The following is an 8,262-nucleotide window of genomic DNA, read 5'->3' as shown; positions in this document are numbered from 1 at the left end:
CACCCTATTTCATTCATGCATCTCTTGATAGCAGCTGATGCATGCAATCATTTTTTTCATACATGCATCCACTTTCCAACATCAGACACACTGGGGGTCATTTACTATAGTGCCGAAAAATAATCCTGCAGTCCCAGAAAATAGCGCCCAATTAAGGCCAATTAAGACTTCAACTCTCAGAAACTGGGCTCTAATGCAAACAGAAAGCAGCGCTATTGCCGGCAAACATGCCTATCAGATCACATATGCGGGAATAGTGGAAGTCAATGGGGCTCGAACCTGAAAAATCCAAAGTTCTCACTGAAGGCTTATATGCAAGTTCTTTGCCATAAAAAGTGTATGGGGACCTGGGTCCTGCCCCTGGGGACATGTATCAATTGGAAATGTTTTTTTTTAAATGACCGTTTTTTCAGGAGCAGTGATTTTAATAATGCTTAAAGTGAAACAATAAAAATAATTTTTTTTTTAAATATTATGCCTGGAGGGTGTCCTTAGAATGCTTGTAAAGTGGCGCACCTTTCCCGTGTTTATTACAGTACAGCAGCAAAATGACATTTCTAAAGGAAAAAATTTCATTCAAAATTGATTGCGGCTGTAATGAATTGCTAGTTCCCGGCAATATAGAGTAAAAATCATAGAAAAAAAACGGCGTAGGTTCCCCCCACCAGTCCAAACAAGGTCCTTCAAATCTGGTAGAGATATTAAGGGGAACTCTAAGCCAAAATGTAAAAAAAAAATTGCGTAGGGGTCCCCCAAAATCCATAAAAGACCCTTATGTGAGCAAGCAACCTGGCAGGTCAAGAAAGGGAGGGGACGTGAGCACCCCCCCTCCCCGAACCATACCAGGCCACATGCCCTCAACATGGGGAGGGTGCTTTGGGATCCCCAAAGCACCTTGTCCCCATGTTGATGTGGAGAAGGGCTTCATCCCCACAATCCTTGCCCGGTGATTATGGGGGTCTGTGGGCGAGGGGCTTATCGGAATCTGGAAGCCCTCTTTAACAAGGGGGCCCACAGATCCTGGCCCCCCATGTGAATGGGTATCAGGTACACTGTACCCCTACAAATTCTCCTAAAAAAGCAGTGAAATGTGACAAAAGACAATAGCCGGTTTTGGACAATTCCTTTATTAAAAATATCTTCTTCTTTCCCCCGCTTCTTCCGCCATCTTCTTCCGGTCTTCCTTCGGTCTTCTCCTTACTCCAGCTTCTTCTTCCCCGTTTCTTCTTCCATCTTCCTTCACTTCTTCCTCTGGTCTTCTCCATCTTCCTCCAGCTTCTTCTTCCCCTGCTCCATCCTCCAGTCTTTCTCCTCCACTGCTCCTGCTGAACATTCAAAAACGAACCTCCTCCAATGCTGCAATGGGGTGGATGACGTCACTCTGAGACACTCTGAGGGGGCAAGTCTCCTGCTGACATCATCCAGTGGCCATGCCCCATAGTTATATATGATATATGCACTATGGAAGCGGACAGCGTTGGAGGAAGTTCATTGTTTTCATGCTCAACAGGTCGGTGGCGGGAGCGGTGGAGGAGAAAGACCGGAGGACGAAGTGAGGAAGAAGAAGCTGGAGGAAGATAGAGAAGATCTGAGGAAGAATCGGAGGAAGATGGAGGAAGAAGCGGGGAAAGAAGAAGATATTTTTAATAAAGGAATTGTCAAAAACTGGCTATTGTCTTTTGTCACATTTCACTGCTTTTTTTGGTGAATGTGTAGGGGTAAAATGTACCCGATACCCATTCACATAGGGGGCAGGATCTGGGGGCCCCCTTATTAAAGGGTGCTTCCAGATTCCAATAAGCCCCCCGCCCGCAGACCCCCACAACCACCGGGCAAGGGTTGTGGGGATGCGGCCCTTGTCCCCATTAACATGGGGACAAGGTGTTTTGGGGGGACCCCAAAGCACCCTCCCCATGTTGATGGCATGTGGTTTGGCATGTGTGATGCAGGTAGAGAAAAATTTTCGGTACTAGCCTTGAATATAAGGGGGACTCAGAGTATAGGTTGATAAGGGATGAGAAGAAAGTCAAGCCTCGACTGTACTAAAAAGAGAATGCTTTGTGGTCTAGACCCGAGGGGAACATTGGTTGCCTTGGATGGGCAGATGCCTGGAGATGAAGGGTGTATATCCATCTTTTTTCAAATTTCCCTCCAAGCGATCGCAGTGTCCCACAACAAAAGTTTATGTTGTAGAGTTAGATGAATATATTTCCATCTACAGTGCAGTAGGGGCACCAGGGAGTACAGGTGTACCATCTTTGATTTGAGGGCCCAATTGGAGCAACAAGATGCTTCAAAAACCCAATCCAAACCTATGCAGAGCAAACATGATAAATTGTGTATCCTGATACTGGGAAGATTAGCACCTCCTTTGCATCTGGAGAGATAAACTTTCAGCAAAGCATGGTTGCTTTTTACGTTAGATGAATTGAGTGATGGCCCTATTCAGCAGCTGGATATCTTTGTGTTTTTTTTTTTTTTTTTCAAAAAGTTTTTATTTGAATTTTCAGAGAATACAAAAAAAATATACAGTATAGTGTACAGTATGTAATTGTGACATATACGGAAGTAACAAAATAAAAGGGTAACTTAATTGTAAACTAAATTTTTAAGACGTGGGAGGGTTTCCGGTATATATACCCATGTAGGGTGGCTGCTTGGAGCGTGTGTACCTGTACATAGCATTTCAATAAATGATAACAGTTAGTGGGTACCTGGATACCTGGATGGATCTGTTTGAAAACCCTGAGTACATATTATAATTGAACTTGAAAAATAATAAAGAAAATACGAAAACTGGGGGGGGGGGGGGGGGGGGGGGTTGGTTGGTTGAGTGTGGGGGGGGGGGAGCCCTGGAAAGAGTAAGAGAGTTGTTATGGTAAGTTGTAAAGCCATGCAGAATTATCCAGTAATCCCATTTACATTTGCATTGGCAAAGGGTCGGTTGGTGCCAGGGATAGGAGTGTGGCATCGGTTGTGGTCTTGAGATGGCAGCGGATGGGAGGGATCGTAGTAGGAAAAGGAGGACGAGGAGATGTTTGCTATTTCCGCTTGTGAGAGAGATGATCGCATGAAGGCGAGCCATTTGAAGTAGAAATGTTCTGAAGATTTTTTGTGCTTGAAGTCCGTGTTTAGGCGGTCCTTGTATAGAAGATGCATGAGGTCCCGTTTGACTTGAGAGACATTGGGGCTTATTGGTGTAATCCAGTTTTTCAAAATGGTTCTCCTTGCGATTAATAGGCAAGTCAAGGACCACCCTTTATGTGATGTGATTTCTTTCGGGTTTTTTGGGGAGCCGTCCCTGGTGGTGGCGGTTTTGGACCAGGGTAGTAGAATTGGGTCCCAGTGGCCGAAGATAAGAAGCAAAGGATCCTTGGGTAGTTTGATTAGGGTCACTTCAAATATGTAGGCAAGAACTTGGTCCCAGAAGGCGGAAATGTAGGAGCAGTGCCAGAAACGATGAGCTAGGGATGGTTTCTGATGGTTGCAATGTGGGCAAAGAGCTTTGTTTTTGTCAGTTTTCGAGGTTGAGAAAGGCATGTATGCTCTGTGGGCTATTTTCAGTTGTGTTTCTCTCCATATTTCATTGGGTGTTAGCTTTTGTACAGCGTTGAGCCCTTGGATGATTTTTTCTACTAGGTTTGGATCGGGGAAGTCTTTGTTCCAGTTTTTGATTGAGGATGAAGAGAGAGGTGGAGAGGACTTGTTGAGGAGTGGTTTGTATATGTCTGAGATTTTGTAAGCATTGCTCATTATCATTAGATCCGTGACGTTTGGTTGGAACCTTTTTTCGTTGTGATTGCACGCCTCCTTTAGGAAGCTGATACATTGCCCATAGTGGAAGATATGTGTGGAGGGTAGAGTGAAGGATTCAGCGATATCAGCAAAGGGTAATGGTTGACCCGTCTGGGTGTTGCAGAGGAGGGAGAATTTCGTTAAACCTTTTTGTTCCCATGTTTTGAAAGATTTATGTTCTAAACTCGGCGGGAATGCTGGATTTCCTTGGATCGGGAGGTGTATTGACACAAAAGGGGATAGCTTGAGGATCTTTCGTGTTTCTCTCCAGGCTATTGCTGTATCTCTTAATAGGAGATTATGTTGGTGGGGATGGGGGACCGACTTCCATCTGCAGTGTAGGAGGGCTACTAGTGAGTAGGGATGGGCCATGGCAGATTCCAGAGAGAAGTTTGAGTAACGAGAGGACTGGGTTATCCAGTCTAGACTTGTTCTTAGCAAACATGCAAGGTTATACATTCTAACATGAGGGAGACTAATGCCCCCTTCGCGTCTGGGAAGATAAAATTTTTTAAAAGCAATGCGTGGTCTTTTGTTCTGCCATAGAAATTTAGATATAGCGTTGTTAAGGGAGGTCACATCTTTATGGTGGAGGAGTAATGGGATGGTTTGCATTGGGTAGAGTAATCTTGCAAAACTGACCATTTTCACTAAATGACATCTTCCCAAAAGCGAAAGGGGCAGATCCATCCAGGTATTTAGTTCCTGAGTTATTTTTGACAATAAAGGAGGGTAATTGAGGTGGTATAGTGAAGAAGGGAGTTTTCCTATTTTTATTCCTAAGTAGGTGATGTGAGATTTAGCAACAGGGAAGATTGATTGCTGGGTCCATTTTGGTGTGGAGTGAGTGCCGATGGGAAGAATTTCGCTTTTGCTGTAATTGATACGGAGGCCCGAGCATAAGCGAAATTCATCGAATACGTTTTTTATGGTTAGCATATCTGATGTAGGGTTGGCTGAAAATATAAGGACGTCATCTGCAAAAAGTGAGGTGTGTAGGTTATGTGGGCCTATCTTTAAGCCATGTAGTGGGGCTACTGTCGTTAGATATCTGGAGAGTGGTTCTAGTGCTATATTGAAGAGGAGTGGCGATAGGGGGCAGCCCTGGCGAGTGCCCTTATGGAGGTGAATTTCTTCTGATAGCAGGCCTGCTGCCACTAACCTTGCTGTCGGAGCTGTGTACATGGCAGTAATTAGATGTTTGAAGGGGCCAGTGAATCCTATTGCCGTCATTGTCATGGATAACCAATCGAAACTGACGTTATCGAAAGCTTTTTCCGCATCTAGCGTGATAATGGCATGATCGGTGTTCGGGTAATGCATTGCATGTTCTAGGGCCAGCATGACTTTGCGGATGTTAAGGGTGGCCGTACGTCCTTTAATAAAACCTGACTGGGCGGGGTGGATAAGGGAGGGCATAATATCTGCTAGTCTAGTGGCAACGATTTTTGAGAGGATTTTCACATCTAGGTTAAGAAGTGATATGGGTCTGTATGAACCCGGTTCTAGGGGGTCTTTACCCTTTTTTGCCAGTAGTTTTATGATGGCTTGGTTCCCCGAATGTAGGTATGCACCCCCTGCCCATATATGTTGATATACTTGGAGGAGAGTAGGTTCTAGTAGGGGTTGTAGGGTTTTGAAGAATTCGCTGGTGAATCCATCTGGGCCTGGGGCTTTGGACAGGGTTAAGTTGCGAATGGTTGTCGATATTTCAGGGATGGTGATAGGTGCGTTTAAGGTTTCTAATTGTGTTGGGGATAGTTTGGGTAAGGTTATTTTATCTAGAAAAGCGTGCGCAGTAGGTTTGTCTATGGGGTCTGGGGCATAAAGAGTGGAGTAGAATTTTTGCATGACTTTGTTAATCGAAAGTGGAGTGGCGTGTAGGGCGCCTGATTTGTCACGTAGGGACGTGATGTGAGTGGGGCGATATGGACCTTTGCATAATCTAGATAGGAGTTTTCCTGCTTTGTTTCCAAATTTATGGAATGTGGCATCTAAATGGGCCTTCTTGGTGTTTTCTAAGGTGTTTACCCAAGTGTCAAAATCCCTCTTCGCTGTCTGCCATTCAGAGCGTGTTGTTGGGGAGTCATTAATGTACATTTCTCGTTGTGCTTGGTGTAAGCGTGAGCTGGCCTCTTTGTATTTAGTTAGGGTGTTACGTTTAAAAGAGGTTGCATACGATATGATACGGCCCCTTAAGAAAGCTTTACCAGCGTCCCAGAATAGGTTGGGGTTGTGTATGTGTGGGGCGTTATTGGAGGAATATTCAGCCCATGCGTCAGAGATGTAGTTTTGGAAGTCAGTGTTGTTGTGTAGATAAGATGGGAACCGCCATAAGTTGGGGTGTGGGGGTAGGTCTAGATTGTCCAGTGTCACCTCAATAGGGGCATGGTCTGAGATAGTTATGTCGTGGATGGTGGAGTTCTGGAGGTAGGGGAGAATGTTGTCAGAGCCAAAGAGGTAGTCTATCCTGGTGAATGTTTTGTGAGGGTTGGAGTAGAAAGTGAACTCCCTGTCTGTTGGGTGGGAAAGACGCCAAAGATCTTGGAAATGTGTGGATTCCATGGTGCTGGCCAGGAGGGAAGGGGGTGGTGGGTTAGTGCCCTGTTTTGGACGTTTTTGTGAAGATCTGTCGTCTATCTGATGGATGATGTCATTGAAGTCTCCTCCGATTAGATGAGGGAGATGTGGGTTATTTAGTATCCAACTGGATAATTCAGTGTAAAATTGTCTGCCTGGGTTATTGGGTGCATATACATTAGTTATGAGTAGTTCTTTGGAGCCTATTTTGATGTGGACCGTGATCAGACGCCCCTGAGCGTCGTTTTTCACAGACAGGACTGTGCACGGGAGGTTCTTGTGTATGAGCAGGAGAACGCCAGCTTTGCGTCCTGCTGCCTCTGAGCCTAGCACAGTGCCTACCCATAGTTTCTGCATGCGATGAAAATCTGAAGCTGGTAGGTGGGATTCTTGTATTAGTGCTATATCAGTTTTGAGACGTTTGAGATGCCTTAGGATTTTCATTCTCTTTTGGGGGGATCTTAGACCCTTTACATTCCATGAAGTTATTTTCATATCAGGGGGGTCGAAAGGGGGTATGTGCTGTTAAGTATGGTTTACTATTGTGAGGTAGGTATGATAGAGTGCCAGTTGTGTCCAGGGGCTTGATGTTGTTGTATGGGAGGGATAGAAAAAAGGAGGTGGATTTGAGTTGGCTAGGGCCGTGTGGGAGAGAGGGGAGATGGGGAGAGGGGTTAATCTGTAGGAGAGTCAACATAGGGGAGAGTATCACCAATAAAACAAATGAACATGGAAACTTCGCTTTTTTCCGCATGGAGTCACTGTGAGGGTCAACTCCCATTTCGGGACGGTAATGATAAAGCCCCAGAGAGCCCTTGGCCGTGAGACAGATGTTTATGTGGACACCAAGGGGTCGCATACATGGGGGAGGGGGAGAGGGGAGTGGTTGTCCGCACACAGTGAAGCCAGGAGGATGTAGAGAAAAACACTTAAAAATTGTAACTTGCTAGGATGAATCCTAAAAGGAGAAAAACATTTAAAATGGAAGAACAAACATATGTATAAGAGACATTATACATTACGTGTTGGTGAGGAACAGAGGATATGTGGAACCTGTGGGGGGGACAGAAAATTTACTGTCCAAAAAAGAAGATGGTGGAAACCAGGTGAAGGTAGGTTTCTGGTTTCTGTTCAGCGGTGGGTGTAGCGATGCTGGTCCGGAACCGAGGGTCTGAATCGCTTGGGGGAGTCTTTGCGCGGGCTGCGTTGATCCAGGGAGCGGTTGATTGAAGTGCCTTTCGACGGGGTGTGTTGTTGGGCGTTGGGGAGCAAAGACCGCATGTAGGCTTCTGCTTCTGAGGGTTCCTGGAAAGATAGCTGGTCCCCGTTGGGTGTCTTGAGGCGTAGGATAGCCGGGAATGCCAGAGTAAATTTGATCTGTTGTTTAAAGAGTTCAGAGCATATCTGTTGGAAGGCCTTGCGCTTTTTTGAGACTTCGATGGAGTAGTCAGCAAAAATCAGGACCCTCACCCCGTCGATTTGAAGCGAGCGGGATTGTCGGAATTTTTGAAGAATTAGAGCCTTGTCAGAGTAGTTCAGATATTTGGCTATGATGGGCCGGGGGTTCTTGCGTTCTTCACTATATGACCCCATCCTGTGAGCGCGTTCCACCGTGCAAGGGCCTGTTAGGCCTAGCGCCTCAGGTATGCGTTGGGAGCAAAAGTCCATTAGGGCAGATGCTTGGAGAGATTCGGGAATCCCCACGAATCGCAGGTTGCTCCTTCTGGACCTATTCTCCAAATCGTCGAGTTTTTGGATAATGTATTGGTTGGTTTTATCTTGTGCTTGTTCCGTGGCTTGAGCTTGATACAACTCTTCTTCTATGCTTGATTGGCGATGTTCTAGCTCGTTTAGCCTAGTGTTGTGTTCTCCTAGCTGGGCCTTTAT

Source organism: Aquarana catesbeiana, linkage group LG05, assembly GCF_042186555.1.
Source record: "Aquarana catesbeiana isolate 2022-GZ linkage group LG05, ASM4218655v1, whole genome shotgun sequence".
In the NCBI taxonomy this organism is placed as follows: domain Eukaryota; kingdom Metazoa; phylum Chordata; class Amphibia; order Anura; family Ranidae; genus Aquarana; species Aquarana catesbeiana.
Note: the sequence above shows the minus strand (reverse complement) of the source record.